A 21,500-nucleotide genomic window follows, 5' to 3' on the forward strand; every position below is an offset into this window, starting at 1 on the left:
GATGCAACACCCCTTTTAATACAGTTTTACATACAGTACTTTAAAACAGCTACTCCTTTTTAATACAGTTTTAAATACCGAATTCAATGTTCACTATAGCACTTCTCTGCCAAGTGCAACACTGTCTTGCTTAAATAGGGGAGGAGAAATAGACACAACGAAGGAAATCAACTAAAATCACAATTCTAACGAAATTCCCACTTTACTCCCACCCCTATACCTATCTTAAGTTGCCTTGTGGAAGGCCAGATAAATATATGCTCACCACTGGAAATGCCTGCTCTGTGCCCTGCAAACTTAGTTCTTCACTGCCCTGAAGTGAAAAACACCCCAGTGTTTTAAAAGTAAACTGCTGGTGTTTTGCTTCTACAGACAGACTCCCACGCTGTAGAGGGACATGGAGGTGAGGCCAGAGAGAGAGAGAGCTTGCCCGGGTGTTTCTGGGCTAAAACAAAAGGGATCCAACTGCCCCATTGTCCAGTAATGGGTTTGAATGTGTTCTCCCATTCATTTAAACGGTTTCTCCTCAGTTTGGATGTGTCCACTTGATATACAAACAATTGCTAATAGCATTCAATTTCTTTGTAAACATAGCATTGTCCTGTGGTCATCTGGAACCGCAATTGATTGACAGTCTTGAGTGCTTAGCAAACAAAGTCCCTTTGTTCATGCTGGCATTTACAAGCACTTGATCTTAGAGTCAACATTGTATAATGTTCTGTAAACAGGCATCGATTGCCCTGCTGCAGGGCAGGGGGAAACTCCCCTTTGATTGACAGATTTGACTGCCATTGAACTTTTCTTCACAGAAACAGAAAGTTGTTTTCCAAGTCCTTTGTCTTCGGCCATGTGGTCTGACAGCCATTTTTGACCCCTGAAATTTTTAAGGTTTATCACCCAGGGATTCTTTAATCAAAGAAATTAATCTTCGGAGCTGTAAATTATCGTGAATTCTTACAGCATGGACTGCTTCATTATCTGTGGAGTTGCGATTGATGCTGAACACTGTGCAGTCATCAGCGAACATCCCTATTTCTGACCTTATGTTGCAGGGAAGGTCATTGATGAAGGTGGTTGGGCCTAGGACACTACCTTGATGAACTCCTGCAGTGATGCCCTGGGTCTGTGATGATTGACCTTCAACCACCACAACCATCTTCCTTTGTGCTAGGTATGACTCCAGCCAGTAGAGCATTTTCCCCCTGATTCCCATTGACGTCAGTTTTACTAGGGCTCCTTGATGCCTCACAGTCAAATGCTGCCTTGATGTCAAGGGCAGTCACTCTCACCTCAACTCTGGAATTCAGCTCCTTTGTCCATGTTTGGACCAAGATGTAATGAGGTCGGGAGCCGAGTGGTCTTGGTGGAACCCAAACTGGGCATCAGCGAGCAGGATATTGTTGAGTAAGTGCCGCTTGATAGCACTGTCGATGACATCTTCCAACACTTTGCTGATGATTGAGAGTAGACTGATGGGGCGGTAATTGGCCGGGTTGGATTTGTCCTGCTTTTTGTGGGCAGGACATACCTGGGCAGTTTTCCATATTGTCGGATAGATGCCAGTGTTGTAGCTGTACTGAACAGCTTGGCTAGAGGTGCGGCTAGTTCTGGAGCACAAGTCTTCAGCACGATAGCCAGGATGTTGTCAGAGCCCACAGCCTTTGCTCTATCCAGTGCGCTCAGCCATTTCTTGATATCACGTGGAGTGAATCGAATTGGCTGAAGAATTGCTTCGGGACCTCGGGAGTAGTCCGATATGAATCATCCACTTGGCACTTCTGGCTGAAGTTGGTGGCAAACGCTTCAGCCTTGTCTTTTGCACTCACATGCTGGGCTCCACTATCATTGAGGATGGGGATATTCTTGGAGCCTCCTCCTCCCATTAGTTGTTTAATGGTCCACCACCATTCATGACTGGATGTGGCAGGACTGCAGAGCTTTGATCTGATCTGTTGATTATGGGATCGCTTAGCCCTGTCTATAGCATGTTGCTTCCACTTTTTAGCATGCATGTAGTCCTGTGTTGCAGCTTCCCCAGGTTGGCACCTCATAGGTATGCCTGGTGCTGCTCCTGGCATGCTCTTCTCCACTCATTTTTGAACCAGGGTTGGTACCCTGGCTTGGTGGTAATGGTAGAGTGAGGGATATGCCGGGCCATGAGGTTACAGATTGTGGTGGAATACAATTCTGCTGCTGCTGATGGCCCACAGCACCTCATGGATGCCCAGTTTTGAGCTGCTAGATCTGTTCTGAATCTATCCCATTTAGCACAGTGGTCATGCCACACAACACGATGGAGGGTGTTCTGAGTGTGAAGACGGGACTTCGTCTCCACAATGATTGTGCGGTGGTCACTGCCGCCACTGCTGTCATGGACCGATGCATCTGCGACAGGTAGATTGGTGAGGACGAGGTGAACTAGGTTTTTCCCTCATGTTGGTTCACTCACCACCTGTCACAGGCCCAGACTGGCAGTTATGTCCTTCAGGACTCGACCAGCTCGGTCAGTAGAGGTGCTACCAAGCCACTCTTGGTGATGGACATTGAAGTCCCCCACCCAGAGTACATTCTGTGCAAAGTGATACATTTTGGTAGGAAGAATGAGGAGAGGCAACATAAACTATAAGGTACAATTCTAAAAGGGGTGCATGAACAGAGTGACCTGGGGGTATATCTGCACAAATTGTTAAAGGTGGCATGGCAGGTTGATAAAGCGGTTATAAAAGCAAACGGGATCCTGGGCTTCATAAATAGAGGCAGAGAGTACAAAAGCAAGGAAGTTATGGTGAGCATTTATAAAACACTGGTTCGGCCTCAACTGGAGTATTGTGTCCAATTCTGGGCACCGCACTTTAGGAAGGATGTGAAGCCTTAGAGAGGGTGCAGAAAAGATTTACAAGAATGGTTCCAAGTATCAGTGACTTCAGTTACATGGATAGACTGGAGAGGCTGGGGTTGTTCTCCTTAGAGCAGAGAAGGTTGTGAGGTGATTTGATAGAGGTGTTCAAAATCATGAGGGGTCTAGACAGAGTAGATAGAGAGAAACTGTTCCCATTGGTGGAAGGGTCGAGAACCAGAGGACACAGATTTAAGGTGATTGGCAGAAGAACCAAAGGCGACACGAGGAAAAACTTTTTTACGTAGCGAGTGGTTATGATCTGGAGTGCATTGCCTGAAAGGATGGTGGAGGCAGATTCAATCATGGCTTTCAAAAGGGAATTGGATAAGTACCTGAAGGAAAATAAAATTGCAGGGCTACGGGGAAAGGGCGGGGAAGTGGGACTAACTGAAGGGCTCTTGCAGAGAGCCAGCACGGGCTCGACGGGCCGAATGGCCTCCTTCTGTGCTGTAACCATTCTAACCATTCTATGTTGACATCATTGGAGGAATCGAGTTTGGAAGAATTATCCGTCCCAATAGTGTGACAAACTGGATGAACATTTTATTAAAGCACTCCAGTGTTATTACTATAATCTTAGTACTTACACCTCCAAACACCACTGACTTTACTAATTGCTCCAGGCCAGTACTTCAGCTGGTTTCAGAGAGAAAAATATTGGGGGAAAAAACCCCACAATGTGCAGCCAAAAAACAAAAGGGTAAATGAAAGTTAATGATAATTCTTTGCAATAATTTATTTTTAAGAGGTATTAATTGCAAGCCTCCTTCTTTCACACTTTTGCAAATAATTGAAATTGATTGACCCATTATGAAAGTATGGTTCTTTGCCATTCATTATTAACTTTCAACCTGACACATTTAATTATATGTAAAATTTTCTCAGTTAAGTAAAACATTAAAAGCAAATCTGTTTCCAGCACTGCGCCTGCAATGTGGTGCAATACTGCCTGAAGGGTAAAGCGGGAAGACTGGCAATGCCAGCAGAAATAATGTCCTTGAACTGCTGTTATTCTATTCCAAATCTTTCAGCAGTTCTTTTCAATGTTCTTTTAACCAAATTCATTTAGAATTAAAAACTCCAGTGATTATTTGCAATAAGTTATATGATTTGTTACAAAAGAGAAATTGGTCATCTCAATTAACTACATTCTGGAACCTATTGAGAAGGCTCAGGATGTTAACACTGAGGATTACTTTTTGGCATTCATTTACCTTCAGCTTTGATTTCTGCATTGAAGCCCATTAAGATTTAGTTATTCATGAAGCCAATGCCAGCCTTACAAACACATTCCTCCAGGCTGCTGTGAGAAAATCCCTGGACCAGTGGACATGGATTCATCCTGTTTGCCTGTACACCAGGTATCTCAGATACATAGGCAACCCTTATACCTAGAGATCAAGGACATGTAGCTTTTTAAAAAAAACCTGTACAATAGCAAAATGCTGGAAGCCTGTTGGGCCCAGTGGTAAGGGCATGATACAATTAAACCTAGAAGCACAGACACACATGTGAGTTTTAAATTAACTTTGGAAAAGACATTGGGAAAAATTCAGTATCTCCCCATTTGGGGTGCCATTATCGGCCGTGTGCAAAGTTTATCGCCTGGCGCTAATTATTGCCTCCGACGGCAAACTTGGATTTTATCGCCCCTGGAGATGATTGGAGCGCTAAATCAGGCGCTTCACACCTGTCTTAAGGTGCAAAGGCCGAGCAGCGAGGCGCTACCTCAGAGCGCTGGCGAAGCAAGGAAGGGCAAATCAAAATGAACCTGCAAAGTGCTGCTCAGTACCTAAAACCCCTTCACACAGCGTTGAATCTCTCCAGAAATCTCTCTCTCTCTCTCTCCCTCAGAATGCGTGGTGCAAAAATGTCACCAACAAAAAAAGGCAGGAAGCGGTCACCTTTAAACAGCGCTCCCCCAGTCCCTTCCTGACTGCAAAACACTCCCCTCAACCTGTCGTTGCTAGCGGTAGGCGGTAAGGCAGGGGGCGCCACTCAATATCTGGTCCCGGGCTCTAACGGGGCATTGCGCACTCGACTGATGTCACGATCTGCCAGCGCAGGAGATCGTGGCGGTAGTGTTTAGCGCCGCCGCAAAATGTCTAGTTAATTTCGCGAGCGCCGCAAACATTGCTGCACCCGGGCGCTAGTTGCTTTGTGGCCCATTAGCGCCCTCTTAAGGTGCTAACGGGAGGCGTAAACAATTGAATTTTTCCCCCATTTACTTTGGACAATGAGCGTCTTGATAGGTGATTTAACGGTGAATAGGTGATTTAACTTTGGACAATGAGACTTCGTGTTTTAATGGGTTTCGATGGATCTTCAATGAATAAGGCAACGATACCAGTTTCACTGGAACAATGGACTTCTTGGCCTCAATGGAAAACACTTTAACCTTGGGCAAAACACATCAGCAGTAAGACTAAATCACATTAAATATGCACCACGGGGGGGTGGGGGGGCGGGGAGACAAGATAAGGAATTATCTTCTATCCCTCAGCCCTGTATATATCCTGTGGTTTGGATTACTAGGTGTGTATTGGAAAACAAGAGTTGGGGGAAGGCCCAGACTCGAAAAGGCATGATGAAAGAGCTGTAAAAAGGAACCACACCACAGCTCTCGCTCTCTCTCTCTCAGAAGTTAGCTCTGACTACAGCAACTGCCAGGTGTAAGAAGGAAGGGAAGACGGTCATCTCCAGCTCCCAGCCTGCAATCGATGTCAGCCACGACCAGCTGGACAGGTGGTTGTAAGAATCAGTTGACTCTATAAGGGGTTTGCGCTGTGTAGGCAGCTGCAGTCAGATAAAGGAGGACGGGGACAGGTCATCTCCGATCCAGGCCTACAATCCGCAACGGTAACGACCAGCCGTACGGGTGAATGTAAGTTTCAGCCAAATCTCAACAGGTTCTTGTCAGTGTTTTGTTGGTTTTAATAAACTAACAGTTTTGGGTTGAACCTAAACCTTTGTGTCCTCTACCATTTTGTTCCTGTAAAACCCAGAGTCAAAGAACCCTTGTAAGGACAAGGAGACCAAACACCTTACAGACAAGTGCCACTGCACAGCCAGTAATAAAGCACAGACATCTCAGGGTTTCTTCCTCGATGTCATGTTCGCAGAATGGTACCTCACCAGCAGTTCATGAGTCCACCCATGGTGCTCGCCCATGGTCTTAGTGTAGGGTCTGTGTTGTCTATTCCTCTGCTCGTCTAATTGCCGCCTGTTTGGGAGGAGCATGTGTGGTGACACATTGCTGCTCCTTAACGAGAGCCTGTGACTCACCTATGGCAAATGCCCTGTTTCCCTCTGGGCCTTGAGATGCTTCTGCCACTACCTCGATGCCCATGCTGCCTGGCTGCTCCTGTCCCCTGCCAGCCTCTTCTGCACTCCTCTGATGGGTCTGGCTTGGACAGGCAGATGGGTTATCATCACCAGATAAACCAAGTCATCACCTTGTGGTTGACAAGGAACATTCATGCAGACCGGTCCTTGTCCACCATGAAAGAAAGTGAAGCTTGCCAACAATGTCCTCTCAAGCTGATCCCCTGGCTTCTGTTGACCAGAACTGACAGTGTCTTGTACGTTGATGCCTAAGGTCTCAATAGTGGCTTATACTGCATTAACAAGCAAAATTTCATCATGCTTAGACTCTCTGTCCTCAAAGCCTCTGCACAGGTTCCCTGCACAGCAATAACATGATTGGCTACCTTCTACCATGCTTGTAGTACATTGTCTCAATCTGGAGGATTCCCTCAGCCCTAGAAGATTCCTCAATCAACATAACAAAAACAGATTACCTGGTCATTATAACATTGCTGTTTGTGGGATCTTGCTGTGCGCATATTGGCTGCCATGTTTCCCACATTACAACAGCGACTCGACTCCAAAAGTACTTCATTGGCTTTGACACATCCACTGGTCGTGAAAGACGCTATATAAATGTAAGTCTTTCTTTCATTGGTGCTCAGTGCTTCACCTGATGCCTCCTTATGATGCCCCTTCTCTGATTCTCCTGAAGTAGAAGGTTCTGGGCTGTTACTTGCCGGTCTGAAGGGCATGACAAGTGCTCATGCGATGATGCTGCTTTTTACTCCTGCCAGCATCCTCATCTGGGAAAGGCCCCTACACAAAGTGAAAGGGACCATATGTTAGCGTTAGATATACAGCCAATGGTAAACAATAGTAAGTCTAACATGGTTCCTTGTAGCAGAGGCACAGATGTGGCTACCTTTAATTGAGTGCTAGGCATTTGGAAGAGGATGAAGTTAAAACAAGTACATACCTTGTTGGGCTGGTAGAAGGACACAAGTTCTCCCTCCACCCACAGCATCAGTGGTTTCCAGACCAGTTATTTGGAGGGTCTACTCCTATTGACAGGTAAGGCATTGCAGTTTGGCTAGACTGCCAACAGTGGGAGGCTCTCTACTAATGATTATATGTTGCTGTATCCTTGGAAAAGAGCGCAACAGAGTTTTTCAACGTTTTGATATAACATGAGAGACACCCTAAAGGACCAATCTACATTTCATCTGGTGTGAAAGGATTAGCAGCGGTTAGATGGGCCATATTGTGAGTTCAAAGGCAGCATACCAAGGTTGTAGGAAATTAAATAAATCCTACCTCTTTAAATGCTATCAAGTTAGAGGAACAGCTTTGGAAACATGATTTGGAAAGTGTACGAAGTGAGAGGCGGGGCAAATGCTTTGGACGCTGCATTGCAGATGTAACAGCAGACTATAGACTGAGTGCTTGGTGCATGCATAATACAGCCATGCCCTAGCTATGAATGGCACCCTTTAGTCTTCCCTACCTTGGCATTCTTCTGCAGTCCAGAGAATACTGTTCTTATTTGCTCCCATGAATGATGAACAAAGGAGACAGCATTGACATGATTGTCTACCTCCTACCATGCTTGTAGTACATTGTCTCGATCTGGAAGATTCCCTCAGCCCTAGAAGATTCCTCAGGGCCACCTGTTCCAATAAAACCTTCAGGTTCTCTGCCATCAAGGGAGCAGATCTGGCTTCTTCTTCAGATATGTAGCTTCTCGCCTGTCATTGAAGACCTGGAAGGATTTTGTTTGGGTGTTCCTCCACAGGTAAAGTCCATCTATGACTGTTTTGAACTTTTCTTTCGAGGTGACATCTTGGAAAAAACATGTTCGCACACAATTAAAGACAAAGTTGGCAAAACTTCCAACTTCAGCAGGGACATAAAACCGGTGCTCTCAGATCAGCTTCCCGTTGTACACCCCACCGGATTTTCCTTTCCATTGTTTAGGGTCTGTGGTTTCATACTGATGTTATTTTCTGCAGTTTAGCTTTCCTAGTTCCTTAAAAATAACGGGAGTCACTAACCAACTTTCTACAGTAACCAAGGTTGCAACACTCAGATGGTATACAAAGTGTTAAAACAAAAGTCAGCACTGTAATTCTGCAGAATTGCACTCTGTGATATTGCCAGATAATGCATACTGCCGAGAAAATGCATTACTGACAATACTAATGTCACAACAAATTACATACACACAAAGCTATGCATTAAATATTCAATTTTGACTTTCAGTCCCTTGGTATGGATATAAGATGTAGAAGTCTGTAAGTTGTGAGCAACCATTGATATCTGAAGTGTAAGCATATGAGTTTGTTTGATGGCCTTCATTGGTGTACAGAGAATTGTATGATAGCGTGAAGTCTATCTCTAGTTAAAATGCATTTGTACACCATATAGTCAGATTCCTCGCAGTTTCTTATGAATTACGGGTGACGGTCACATAATCACAGGCTGAAGGGGCAGCTTTTCTTAAAGGAACAGAATCAGTGTCGTAAAGCGACTCGTACGATACATTGCCATGTTTGTACAGAGAGGTGAGCGAAGCAACATGACCCCCCCCCGACCCGACGATGTAGTTGCATCTTCAATCACATCGAATACTTCAACGTAATTTTAATAAAACCCAAAACAAAACTATTAAAACAATGGTGAAAAATGTCACCCTGCAACAGTTGAAGCAGCTTTAACCCCATGAATTAGCCTTAGTGGCCGAAATAATGGCAAGACATTGTTCAAAAAATAATAGAACGGATGTGGCTTCGAAACAGGGTATGTTTGTTCCGTAAGGTTGAACAAACCAATCCATCACTCAGAAAGGTATGCCCTGGGCATAATATGAAGTCTCTACACATAAGTAAGATTCACGCCACCAAATTTGCACTATATTATTGGATCAGGATGATTTGAACTGAATGTACTCTGGCAGCTCGTTCGCTCTGTGTTCTGGCCCAATTCAGTTCATGCGGTGGCTGTTATTACTTTACCAGCCCGGACTGACATGTCTGTCCTTTGTCGCAGCTCAAAAAAAAAGGACAGGAGTCTCACAGCACACCATTCACATGAGCCTAATGTGGGAGTACTCCAATCTGCGGCCTGCTTGAATTACCCAGAGCTTTGAAGCTATGTTCTGAAGTCAAATTAGAGCAGTTCTGAACTGTTTACACCAGAAATTTCACTTCCCGTCAGCTGCCAATATACAAGAATTGTGAATTTGCAGCTGCAGTGTACAGGGACTCCCGACAGTTAGCAGCTAACCAGGAAAGTGAGATCCATGGTGCACGCACTGCAGGCAGTTATAATGCATAGGATTAGAATATCTCTACTGAGTCCTTTCTTCAATAGACCATTCAAATCAAAATGTGATGAGTCTTCATGTAAAAATGCTGATTTGAAATCAATTCGGAATACGTGTCATCCTCAATTAGCCTTTCCTTCATCAAAATGATCTCGCAAACACATAAAATGAATCTTTATTTCCTCTTTTCCACATGGGAGGCTATTTGTCAGATTTAATATATTTCTACCTGTGCTTTCCTGCGTGCTCTAGATTTCAGATCACTGAAATATGTTTTAAAAAAATAATCAAAGCCATAAATTGCTGTCTGACGTAAGTAAGCATTAGATGAAATATATCATATGGCTGGAACGAAAAACAAAAAAAACACGTTCTTTCATAAGCTGGATTTTTATATAAGGCTCTTAGAAACATAGAAACATAGAAGATAGGAGCAGGAGTAGGCCATTCATCCCCTTGAGCCCGCTCCGCCATTCAATGAGATCATGGCTGATCATCCAAACTCAGTACCCTGTCCCTGCCTTCTCCCCATATCCCTTGATCTCTTTAGCCTTAAGAAATATATCTAACTCCTTCTTGAATATATTTAATGAATTGGCCTCAACTGCCTTGTGTGGTAGAGAATTCCACAGGTTCACCACTCTCTGGGTGAAGAAATTCCTCCTCATCTCTGTCCTTAATCGCTTACCCCTTATCCTTAGACTGTGACCCCTGGTTCTGGACTACCCGGCCATCGGGAACATCCTTCCTGCATCTAGTCTGTCTCTTCCTTCAATAAAAGTGACCGTTTTTTCCTGGGAGGCAAAAATAATTGGACATGGTTCTTCAACCTGACGTAAGCTCTTTATCATAATTATATATCTGAACAACATTGCTAAATGTTCAGAATGATACAGTTTTCAAAACAGTTTAGAAAACAAATGCTTGCAATTTTGAAAGCCTGTTTGGGTATGTAAAGATCAGAGCAGAATAATGACGTTAATTATTTCTCTTTTTGAAGTTGCTCTGAAAACATTTGCTGGTGGTTTTGCAATTTTCCAGTCAAAACGACTTTAATGTTCTTTGAGACTCCTACAGTTGTTTGGCTCCCAAGAAAATTCTCTGATGTGATCTGCCTGGTACCTCGACCAATAATAGATGAAGCAACATCTGCTCATCAAAAATAATAACAACATCACTTTAGGCAATGTAATTATCACAAAATATTTAAAAAATTTCCAGCAAAGATTTTACTTACCCAGTTACCAGGAACTATGAATAATGAAAATGCAAACACATGTAAGGACATATTTGACCAGAGCAGTGGAAAATTATGTTGCCTTGCTTTTGACCTGAATGAAGCAAGTCCATCACAGTAATCGGAGTATTTTGGGAGCCTGTCAACGTATTTAATTATACAAAATAAAGCAAAAGACAAGAGGAAATTTGTTTGGGCAAGGCGGAAAATCAAAGATATTTTTCAGTGTTGCTGCAGGGCTTATTGTTATTTGTATGACTGTATTATCAGACCTATTTAAAGGTCACTGCTGTGGGTTGGTGCATGTATTCATTAATTATATTTTAAAAAATCAACATTATTGAATGGAGCTGTAGAGAGGAGTTAGTAGTAATACATGGAATAGTCTACAATGGGAGTTAAATTGTAAAGCTTATGTAAAGGAATCATGCAAAAGATTGCTAAAGAACAAATGGACACAGAGAACTGTAAAAAAAACACTGACCTGTGATGTTATATATTGGTCCAGAATAAATGATAGCATTGCTCACACAACAGCAAATTGTTCATCCTGTGTAAGATATAGAACAAACTAAAGAGCAGAGCCACTGACATATCATGCATATTTTGTTACATTCTTAGGAATCTGCCTATAAATCTCCTGGCTTGAGTCCCATTTTGTTCCGCATCCCCTGACTTTAGAGAACTAGTGTAGACATAACAGCATATCTGACATTGCTTCTCAAATTCAATACCGCCTCAGTAGCAGATATCTGTGCGGAGCAGGCTCGAGGGGCCGTATGACCTACTCCTGCTCCTATTTCTTAGGTTCTAATTTAACCTTATTAAAAAGCCGCTCTACACCCTTTCCCTTCCTTCTTGTATACCTTCTTTCTTTTATTTCAAAATTTCTATTCAATTATTTGAGTCTTTCCATCTTGCATTCTCCCACTGTGAAACCATTAAATTTTTCATAACATTTTAGCCATTTTATTAACGTCAATAAATACAATTGGGTTTTGATTTTGCTACCTAATTCTATATGCTATAATATTAATACTTTATATCAATTTTTCTTCCAAATTTAATTTAATGAATTCAAAATTTTAGTCCAATACAAAAATGATTTTACATTATCTATCTATCTATCTATTTATCTCTCTGCCTTCATCGCTTTATACTTCAATCTCTCTATCCACCTGAATATATATCTATTTATATGTCTTTTTTATCTATGTCATTCTTAACTTTCAAACCATCCATATTCTAACCTAAGTTAAGTTGTCTGGATAGTAACTGTTATGAGGGTGATTGCAATGGGTTATTACATCTGTTATCTAAGAAAGAAAGAAAGAATGAGCTTCCATTTATATGGTGTCTTTCATGTCCTTCACAGCCAATAAAATACCTTTGAAGTGTAGCCACTGTTGAAAAGTAGGCAAGCGGGGCAGCCAATTTATACACAGCAAGGTCCCACAAAGAGCAATGAGAAATATGACCAGAAAATATGTTTTAGTGGTGCTAACTGGGGGACAGACATTGGCCAGAACCCCGGGGGAACTCTCCTGCTCTGCTTCGAGTGGTGCCATGGGATCTTTTACATGCATTTGAGAGGGAAAACGACACCTGTAAATAGATATGGAATTGTTTCATCGAGGTTTATGGACATAATAAGGTAAGAAGTGCTACTCTTTGTGATCCACTTTTATCATAGGTTAACTGGTTGATAAGCCTTATAAGCCTGAAGAACATATGGGCCTTGAGCAACATGAGGACAATTACCACCACCAACAGGACAACGCAAAACAAGTTATCAAAGGTAACTCGAGGGACAGCACCTCATCTTCCGATTGGGCACTTTACAGCCTTCTGGACTCAATATCGAGTTCAACAATTTCAGATCATAACCTCAGCCCCCATTACATTTTTACTTATTTTATATCCACACCTTGTTTTGGCCCTTTCCCCACCCCCCCTTTTTTTTCTCTCCCACATGGCCGCTGTCTCTCATTCTGCCAGCACGCTTCACACCTAATCTAGAGCCGTCTTTTGTCTCCACTAATCCTATCACCATCTGGTCTCGTTTTGAATACCTCTTAATGTCTCTTCTCTTCTCTTTTGTTCTCTCCCAGCCTGGCCTTTCAATCTATTTCATTTCCTTTGCCTTTCAAGTCTTGACAAAGGGTTTGACCCGAAACGTTGACTATTTTCTCTCCACGGATGTTGCCTGGCCTGCTGAGTTTTTCCAGCATTTTCTGTTGTTATTATCAAAGGTAAAGTTGGAATAGAGGCAACTTGATGATGATCAGAAATTATCAAATCAATAAATGAATTTTAATCTCTATATGCACAAAAAACTGAATCTACATAGCAGATTTACACATCTCAATTACTCATTTACTACCCTGCTCTCACCCCCTTCCCCTCCCACCAGAACCACGATAGGGCTCCCCTTGTCCTCACCTCCCACCTCACCAGCCTCCACATTCAACCAATCATGCTCCACCATTTCTGCCACCTCCAGCACGATGCCACCACCAAACACATCTTCCCCTCCTGTTCTCCTCCAGCATTCAGAAGGGACCATTCTGTCCGCAACAAATCAACCCCAACACCCCCTCCCCTTCCCACCACACTTTCCCCAAGCAACTGCCGGAGATGCAACGCCTGCCCTTTCACCTCCTCCATTCCCACTGATTTTACTCACATAATTTGTATTATGGAACTACCCTCCACGCACTGCATTTTGCTGGAGAAATCATCCTGTTTTTCTCAGGACACTGCTGTAGTTTTGGTCATAAACATTGGCCCTGAATTTCCAATCGGAGGCTTCCTGCGAGCGGATGCCTCCGATCGGAAAAAAAATCTACGAACCTACCTACTGGTTCCGTAGATCTCGAGTCTCTTATGTTCATTAATAAATAGACATTCTTATTATGAACACAGCTAGCTTTTGCTAGTAACTTTATTGAGCACATGTGGACTAGGTACAGTATCTGTAGAGGCTTCCATCTTGACTGCTGCCTTGTGGGTAGCCTAGTGCCTCATGGGTAATGTAGTCTTAATATACATACAGCTGGGTAGTGTAGTCTTATACATACATCTATATACAGCTCTACACAGCTCTATGGCTCCACCTAGTGTCCACTATAGAATGACATGTTATTGATCATTACATCCCCCTTTCTTTGAGGTTTAACAAAATCAATATCAATCAACTTTCAAGAAAACAATAAAGATAATATCAGTAACACTTTTGTTAGTGCTCTATAAACATAAACATTTTCAAAACAGTCAACACATTTTCAAAGCTTTACATTGTACTCAAAGATTAAGTCTATCAGGCTCTTTTACTTCACGTGTGGATCTTCTCAACATGGGTAAGTCTGATGTGTCTTCATGAGATTGTTCTGGCGGTGAATGACAAGATGCAGTTGCGGCATTGTCATCAATCTGGTCTTGAATAGTCTCGTGTTTTTAGGAGGGAACGGCAGTTCCTCCTGAGAATCTGTCCTTCCTCAGTTCTAACAGTGTATGACCTTGGTCCTACTTCCTCAGGAACTGTAGCTTTCCTGTTCCATGCATCTGGATCCTCAATCCTGACAACATCATCCCTTGTCAATGGTTTTAGAGTTTTGGATGACTTGTCATAGTATGATTTCTGTTTCAGCTTTAACAGTTGAAGCCTCTGTCTCAGTTCCTCGCTTTGCTGTTCTTTTGCACAGCAGGGTAGCGTGGTGCGCAACTTGCAACAAATTAGTAGTTCAGCAGGTGAAGAACCACAGTCTAAAGGTGAGGCTCGGTAGCTCAGCAGGGCGAGATAAGGATCAGACTTGCTTTCTGTCGCTTTCTTCAGTAGCTGCTTGAGAACTTGAACACCTTTCTCTGCCTTACCATTTGACTGAGCATACAAAGGACTGGATGTGATGTGCTGAAAGTCATAATGTGCTGCAAACTGTTGCCACTCCTTACAGTTGAAGCACAGACCATTGTCGCTAACAGCAATCCTGGGAATTCCATGTCTGGCGAAGATGGATTTCACATGCATTATGACACTGCTTGCTGTGGTGCTTGAGAGCAGCGCCATCTCAGGATAGTTAGAATAGTAGTCAATCACTATTAGATAGTCTTTACCATTTAAATGAAAAAGGTCTATACCAACCTTTTGCCATGCTGCTGTTGGTATGTCAGCTACTATCATTGGTTCCTTTGCTTGTTTGTTTTGGTGTTTCTGACATGTCTCACATTTGCCTATCATGTTCTCAATGTCCTTATTTATGCCAGGCCAATAAACAGTGTCTCTTGCTCTCCTTTTGCATTTTTCAATTCCGAGGTGTCCCTCATGAATCCTTTTGAGCATGTCTTGACGTAGAGCCTGTGGAATGACTATTCTGTTCTGTTTTAGTAATACAGGTAGACTACCCTTTATCCGGACTTCCGAAAACCGAAACCCTCTAAAAACCGAAGGTTTTTTCGTTCAGCGTAAGTCGTGCGTACGACTTACGCTGAACGAAAAAACCTTCGGTTTTTAGAGGGTTCCGGTTGCGGAAGTTCGGATAAAGGGTAAGTCGTGCGCACGACCCCCCGCCGACCCCCCCGCCAGCCCCGACAACCGCCAGCCGCCGACCCCGCCAGCCCCGACAACCGCCGACCCCCCCGCGGACCCCGCCAGCCCCGACAACCGCCGATCCCGCCAGCCGCCGACCTCCCCGCGGACCCCGCCGGCCCCGACAACCGCCGACCACGCCAGCCCCGACAACCGCCGAACCCCCCGCGGACCCCGCCAGCCCCGACAACCGCCGACCCCCCCCGCGGACCCCGCCAGCCCCGACAACCGCCGACCCCCCCCCGCGGGCCCTGACAACCGCCGACCCCCCCGCGGACCCCGCCAGCCCCGACAACCGCCGACCCCCCCCGCGGGCCCCGACAACCGCCGACCCCCCCGTGGACCCCGCCAGCTGCCGACCCCCCCGCGGACCCCGCCAGCCCCGACAACCGCCAGGCCCGACCCCCCCGCGGACCCCGCCAGCCCTGACAACCGCCGACCCCCCCCCGCGTACCCCGCCGGCCCCGACCCCGACTGTCTTACGCTGAGCGTCAGCGTAAGTCGTGCGCACGACCCCCCGCCGACCCCCCCGCGGACCCCCGCCGACCCACCTTCCGAAATCCGAAATTCTCCTTTATCCGAAACTCGACTGGTCCCGAGGTTTTCGGATAAAGGATAGTCTACCTGTAGTCCACTTGCGACACTCAATTCTGACCTTGTGAAAATATTTTGGACAGGAACCTTTTGGCCAACCATGATGAATGTTCTCTATTACTGTTTGTAATACTGTATCTTTTACTGTTTCTTCTGCTATTTGCTTTGATTTTGTTTCTGACACGGGCAGCGCAGCAGTGACCATACTCACATGAACATCCACGTCTTCTTCAGTAGAGATCATATGACTCATTGTGGGTGCTCAGGATAGTGCATCTGCTAACACTATGTATTTGCCTGGTGTGTAGATCAGTTCAAAGTCATATCTTTGCAGCTTCATCATGAGTCGTTGAATCCTTGGAGACATCTCATTCAGGTTTTTTTTTTATGATGGCAACCAGAGGGCTGTGGTCTGTCTCAACTGTGAAGGTGGGAAGTCCATATGTGTAGCCATGAAACTTTTCTAGTCTAACTACCAAGCCTAGACATTCCTTTTCAATCTGGGCGTATCGACACTCAGTATCAGTCATAGACCTAGAGGCATAGGCAACAGGCATCCAATCTTCACCCTCTGCTTGTAGCAAGACCGCACCTAGGCCATCTTTTGATGCATCCGTTGACACTTTGATTCTTTTTGTTGGGTCAAAGAAGGTGAGTACAGGTGTGGTTGTCAGCACTGTTTTGAGGTTTATCCACTCTTGTTCATGTCTTTCTGTCCATGCCAACTCATTTGTTTTATGTAGCAGGTCTCGCAGACAGGCTGTCTTGGCTGACAAGTTAGGAATGAACTTTCCAATGAAGTTTATCATCCCCATGATGCGTAGCACTCCTTTTTTGTCAGTGGGTCGGGGCATTTTGAGTATGGCATTAACTTTTTCCATATCTGGCTCTATTCCTTTACCAGATAGATTATCTCCTAGGAATGTGGCTTCCTGGACGCCAAGCTGACACTTGGCTTTGTTGAGCTTCAGTCCATTCTGGCGAATGCTCTGTAGCACTTTAGTCAGTCTCTCATTGTGCTCTTTCAGTGTGGAGCCCCAGATGATGATGTCATCAACATAGACCCGAACTCCTTCCAGACCTTCAATTATGTGTTCCATCACTCTATGAAAGATTTCAGATGCAGATATTATCCCGAAAGGCATTCTGAGGAAACAATACCTGCCAAATGGTGCGTTGAAGGTACAGTGGCCTAGAAATTCACTGGCCTTAGCGCCGCTTTTGAGGCGCTAGAGGGCCTAGCGCCGAAGTTATGGCCAGTTTAGAAATTGACAGGGGCCCTAAATCGGCGTTAGGCCGGTAGCGCTGCGCCGGCACCGATGACGTCATCGGTGTGCGCAGCGTCCCAGTTGCCATGGTAACCCGCCCGAACTCGGAAATTGAGTTGCGGCCGCCTCGCCCGTGGCAGCCGCAAGCAACGTTCTGGCAGAGGTGCCTTACAGAACTTTGCGCCGGCGCATTAAAGGCCCCGCGGCGGCCGGCCGCCTGGCCGCAGCTCCCTCCCCGGACTTCCCCCCCCCCCCCGGAACAGAAGCAAGCCCGGCACTTGTCCGAGGTGCCGGGCTCATTTTTAAAAAGATTATCGCGGGCCGCGGCCGGGTGCAGGCAGCTCCTCCTTAACGGAAGGAGGAGGCCTGCACTTCCCGAGCCTGCCGCACCGCAGCGGGCGCCGCAGCGCCGGAATAGCGCCGCAATGCGGTGCGTGGCGCCAGTTTTGAGGCGCTGAGACCCCTCAGTAGCGCCGGCAGCCGTTTGGGCGCGGTGCTACTGAATTTTTGGCGCGTGCAGGGGGACTTAGCGCCGGCACTAACTTCCGGCGCTAAAGCCCTCGCTGCGCCAAAACCGAATTTCTAGGCCAGTATTTGGTGCTCTCTTCATCCAGTTTTAGTTGCCTAAATCCTTGAGGCATCGAGCTTTGTAAAGTATCCGGCACCTGACATTTCACTGGTGATTTCTTCTCGCTTGGGAATCTGGTAGTGTTCACGTTTTATGTTTGCATTTAAGTCCTTTGGATCCATGCATATTCTTAGATCATTGTTCTTTTTCTTAACACATACCATGGAGTTAACCCAGTCTGTTGGCTCTTCGACTTTCCTGATGACTCCTAGTGTGGTCATTCTGTCCAGTTCATTCTTGAGCCGGTCACGCAGGGGTGCTGGAACTCTTCGTGGAGCATGTACCACTGGCTGAGCATCCTGCTTTAGCTGGATCTTGTAAGTGAATGGTAGAACTCCAAATCCTTTGAACACATCCTGGAAATTATTCACTACAGAATCAACCGAGTCATCTGGTCTGCTTATGGCACAGTTTATACGGTAGACTCTTTTGACCAGTTCTAAGTCCTCACAAGCTTTGTCACCCAGTAGTGAATCAAGCATTTCAGCCACAACAGAAAACATGAGATGATGCACTTTGTCTTTGACTGCCACTTTAAGTCTGCATACACCTAAGCTATCTATTTTCTGTCCATTATAGTCCTTCAGTAGTACTGACTTTTTCTGTATTTTGGGCTTTTCTTTCATATTGTTAATGTCACTCATACTGATTAAGTTTGCTTTTGCCCCAGTGTCTAGTTTCAAGGTAACTAATGCTCCATTTACCTGCAGTGGGATCATCCATTTGTCCTCTTTTACTGCATTAACTTTATGTTCAGCATTGTCCATTTCTGAGGGCTGCACATTTTCTGTATCCTTTTTGATATTGTCACATGACACCATTCCTACAAAAAATGTCTCACTTAAATCAGTGTCCTCAATTACATTAACTCATTGCCCTTTCATAGTTTGTACTTTTGAAAAGCATTGTTTGGCAAAGTGATTCTTTCCATTACACTTTGTGCATATTTTTCCAAACGCTGGGCATTGTCTTAACTGGTGTTTGTAACCACAGCGTTTACAATTAAAAATGCCATCCTCCGATTGCTTTTCATTTCTGCTCTGCCCATGTTTCTTCCCCTTATAGGACACAGAACCGACAGCAGCATTAAACTCATTACAATCGCATCATTATTGATTTCACTGAAAGTCTTCGCGTGCTTTCGAGCTAGCTCGCTGGCTTGGCATATTTTCACCGCATTTTCCAAATTTAGTTCGGTTTCTCTCAACAGATGTTCCCTGACTTTTTTATCATGAATACCAAACACAATCTGGTCACGAATCATGGATGCTTTGAGCTCAGAGAAATTACATGTCTGTGCTTTCAGTTTCAGATCAGTTATAAAGCTATCAAAAGTCTCATTTTGCTGCTGTGTCCGAGAACAGAAGATGTATCTTTCATAGGTCTCATTCTTTTTGGGAGAGCAATGTGCATCAAATTTTTTTAGCACATCTTCTAATTTTTCTCTGTTCTCCTCTGGATTAAATACAAATGTATTAAATACCTCTATCGCCTGTGGGCCTGCAACCATAAGCAGCAACGCTATCTTCCTTGCGTCTGGCTTCGTACCGAATCCGATGGCAGCAATGTAGAGTTCGAATTGTTGTTTAAAAATCCGTCAATTGTAGTCGACATTTCCCTTGAGATTCAAATGCTCTGGTGGCTTCAAATTCTCCATGTCGCTTTTCACAATTTTCAGCAGATCTTCACCATCCTGGTACCATCTTATGTTCATTAATAAATAGACATTCTTATTATGAACACAGCTAGCTTTTGCTAGTTACTTTATTGAGCACATGTGGACTAGGTACAGTATCTGTAGAGGCTTCCATCTTGACTGCTGCCTTGTGGGTAGCCTAGTGCCTCATGGGTAATGTAGTCTTAATATACATACAGCTGGGTAGTGTAGTCTTATACATACAGCTATATACAGCTCTACACAGCTCTACGGCTCCACCTAGTGTCCACTATAGAATGACATGTTATTGACCATTACAGAGTCTTGCGATCCTGGGGCCTCTCCTGTTGGAAATGCACAGAGGCCCAGGTATCCCAGGGGCGCAGGAGGTTTGCAAGCGCCCCTGGGATCACGTGGGCCAGGCAAACCAATCAAAGAAGGGAATCCCCCTTCACACTTTTGACAGGTCTGTAGGGAACTGTCAAAAGTATGAATGGGGATCACATTACGCCTGCTTTTACAAGGCGTAAGTGTTCTATGGCCTTTCAGCGGGTATGCGGATGAAGATCGCAAGTGCCGGTTTTCAGCGCGTGCGCTTCGCATGCCTGAAACCGGCACTTGCGCGGCCCCTACCGGCGCGTACACACCTCCTACCCACCCGTGGGGTCATAAAGAACTGGCCCAATAACCATTTCATAAATTACAACAGTGACTACACATCAAAAAGTACTTTATTGGCTGTAAAGCGTTTTTGGACGTCCGGTGGTCACGAAAGGCGCTATAGAAATGCAAGTCTTTCTTTTTAAACAGATTCTGTAAATAGACTTTGTTTGCTTTGCTGTTTATTGAGTAAATAGACTTAGTTTGCTGGAAAATAGACTGCTCGCTGTGAGTCCGGCCGTAGGTCCCACAACTCATTGGCTGACACTCTGGAATTTTTAATACTATGCAAAAAGCAAAGATTAACGTATTTATATAACAATGTGGCTCGACACTTGTAGATGGTGAATAATGTGTTGTTAAACTCAATAAACAGTTCAAAGATTAGCATTTACAAAGACGAGAATGGACCATTAATCTGCTGCTGACATTCGTATTGTGTGAATGGACTGCAGAACTATGTATTTTAAGAAAAATTATTGTATTTATGCATACAAGCTTTCCGAAAAATGAATTGTTTGGAGCTATATCGATTTTTGTTTTTGACTGTGCCCTTAAAAGCAATAGATACATTTACATTTATATATATATATATATATAAAAAATATTCAGTTATATATTTGAGAGCAGCAGATTGTGCACTTCATCAAATGTCAAAATGTTAATACAATAGCAAAACTCTGTTTCTCTCTCCACGGATGCTGCCTGGCCTGCTGAGTTTTTCCAGCGTTTTCTGTTGTTATGTCAAAATATTAAACCTAGCCTTTTAGTGGGGCATTGGACTATCTTGTTAAATAGGTACAGTCCATCAGAGTGGAATATTTAAATGTGTAGAGTACTTCTTAAATTACCAAGTGCAAATGGAAAGACTTTCAATTTAATCTCTCACAGTGGCTTCAATATCTAAAGTAGTATTTTTTTGAATTATTAGCAAATATTCCGTGTAAAACTAAAAACTACCATTGGCCGAATCTACGTGACTTTTAAGCTCAGTGCTGTTGGATTATATTATTTCTGGGAAATAAGATTCAATCAAAAGGACTTCTGTTTAAGCCTGTGTTTTGTAGAAAGGATCACGGAGGAGCCTTTGGGTCAAGGTAGCTTGAATCTGTTTACTAGCCAGCAATCAAGGAAGTATATGTTAATATTGCAATGCGTGTTTGTAAACATATCTCAATTCAATATAATTGGCCCTAAAATGCAATATGAAGCCAAAAAATCAGCAACACCATAAATTAGTCAAGGCACCACATAGATTTGTTTAAATTGCTTTCCCATTTAATTCTCTAAAGTCAATTTTATGACCAAAATATAACAAGCACAATTATTCAAGATAGTTAA

Source organism: Somniosus microcephalus, chromosome 10 (genome assembly GCF_052327205.1).
Source record: "Somniosus microcephalus isolate GS21.2 chromosome 10, FLI_Smic_1.0, whole genome shotgun sequence".
Taxonomy (NCBI): Eukaryota; Metazoa; Chordata; class Chondrichthyes; order Squaliformes; family Somniosidae; genus Somniosus; species Somniosus microcephalus.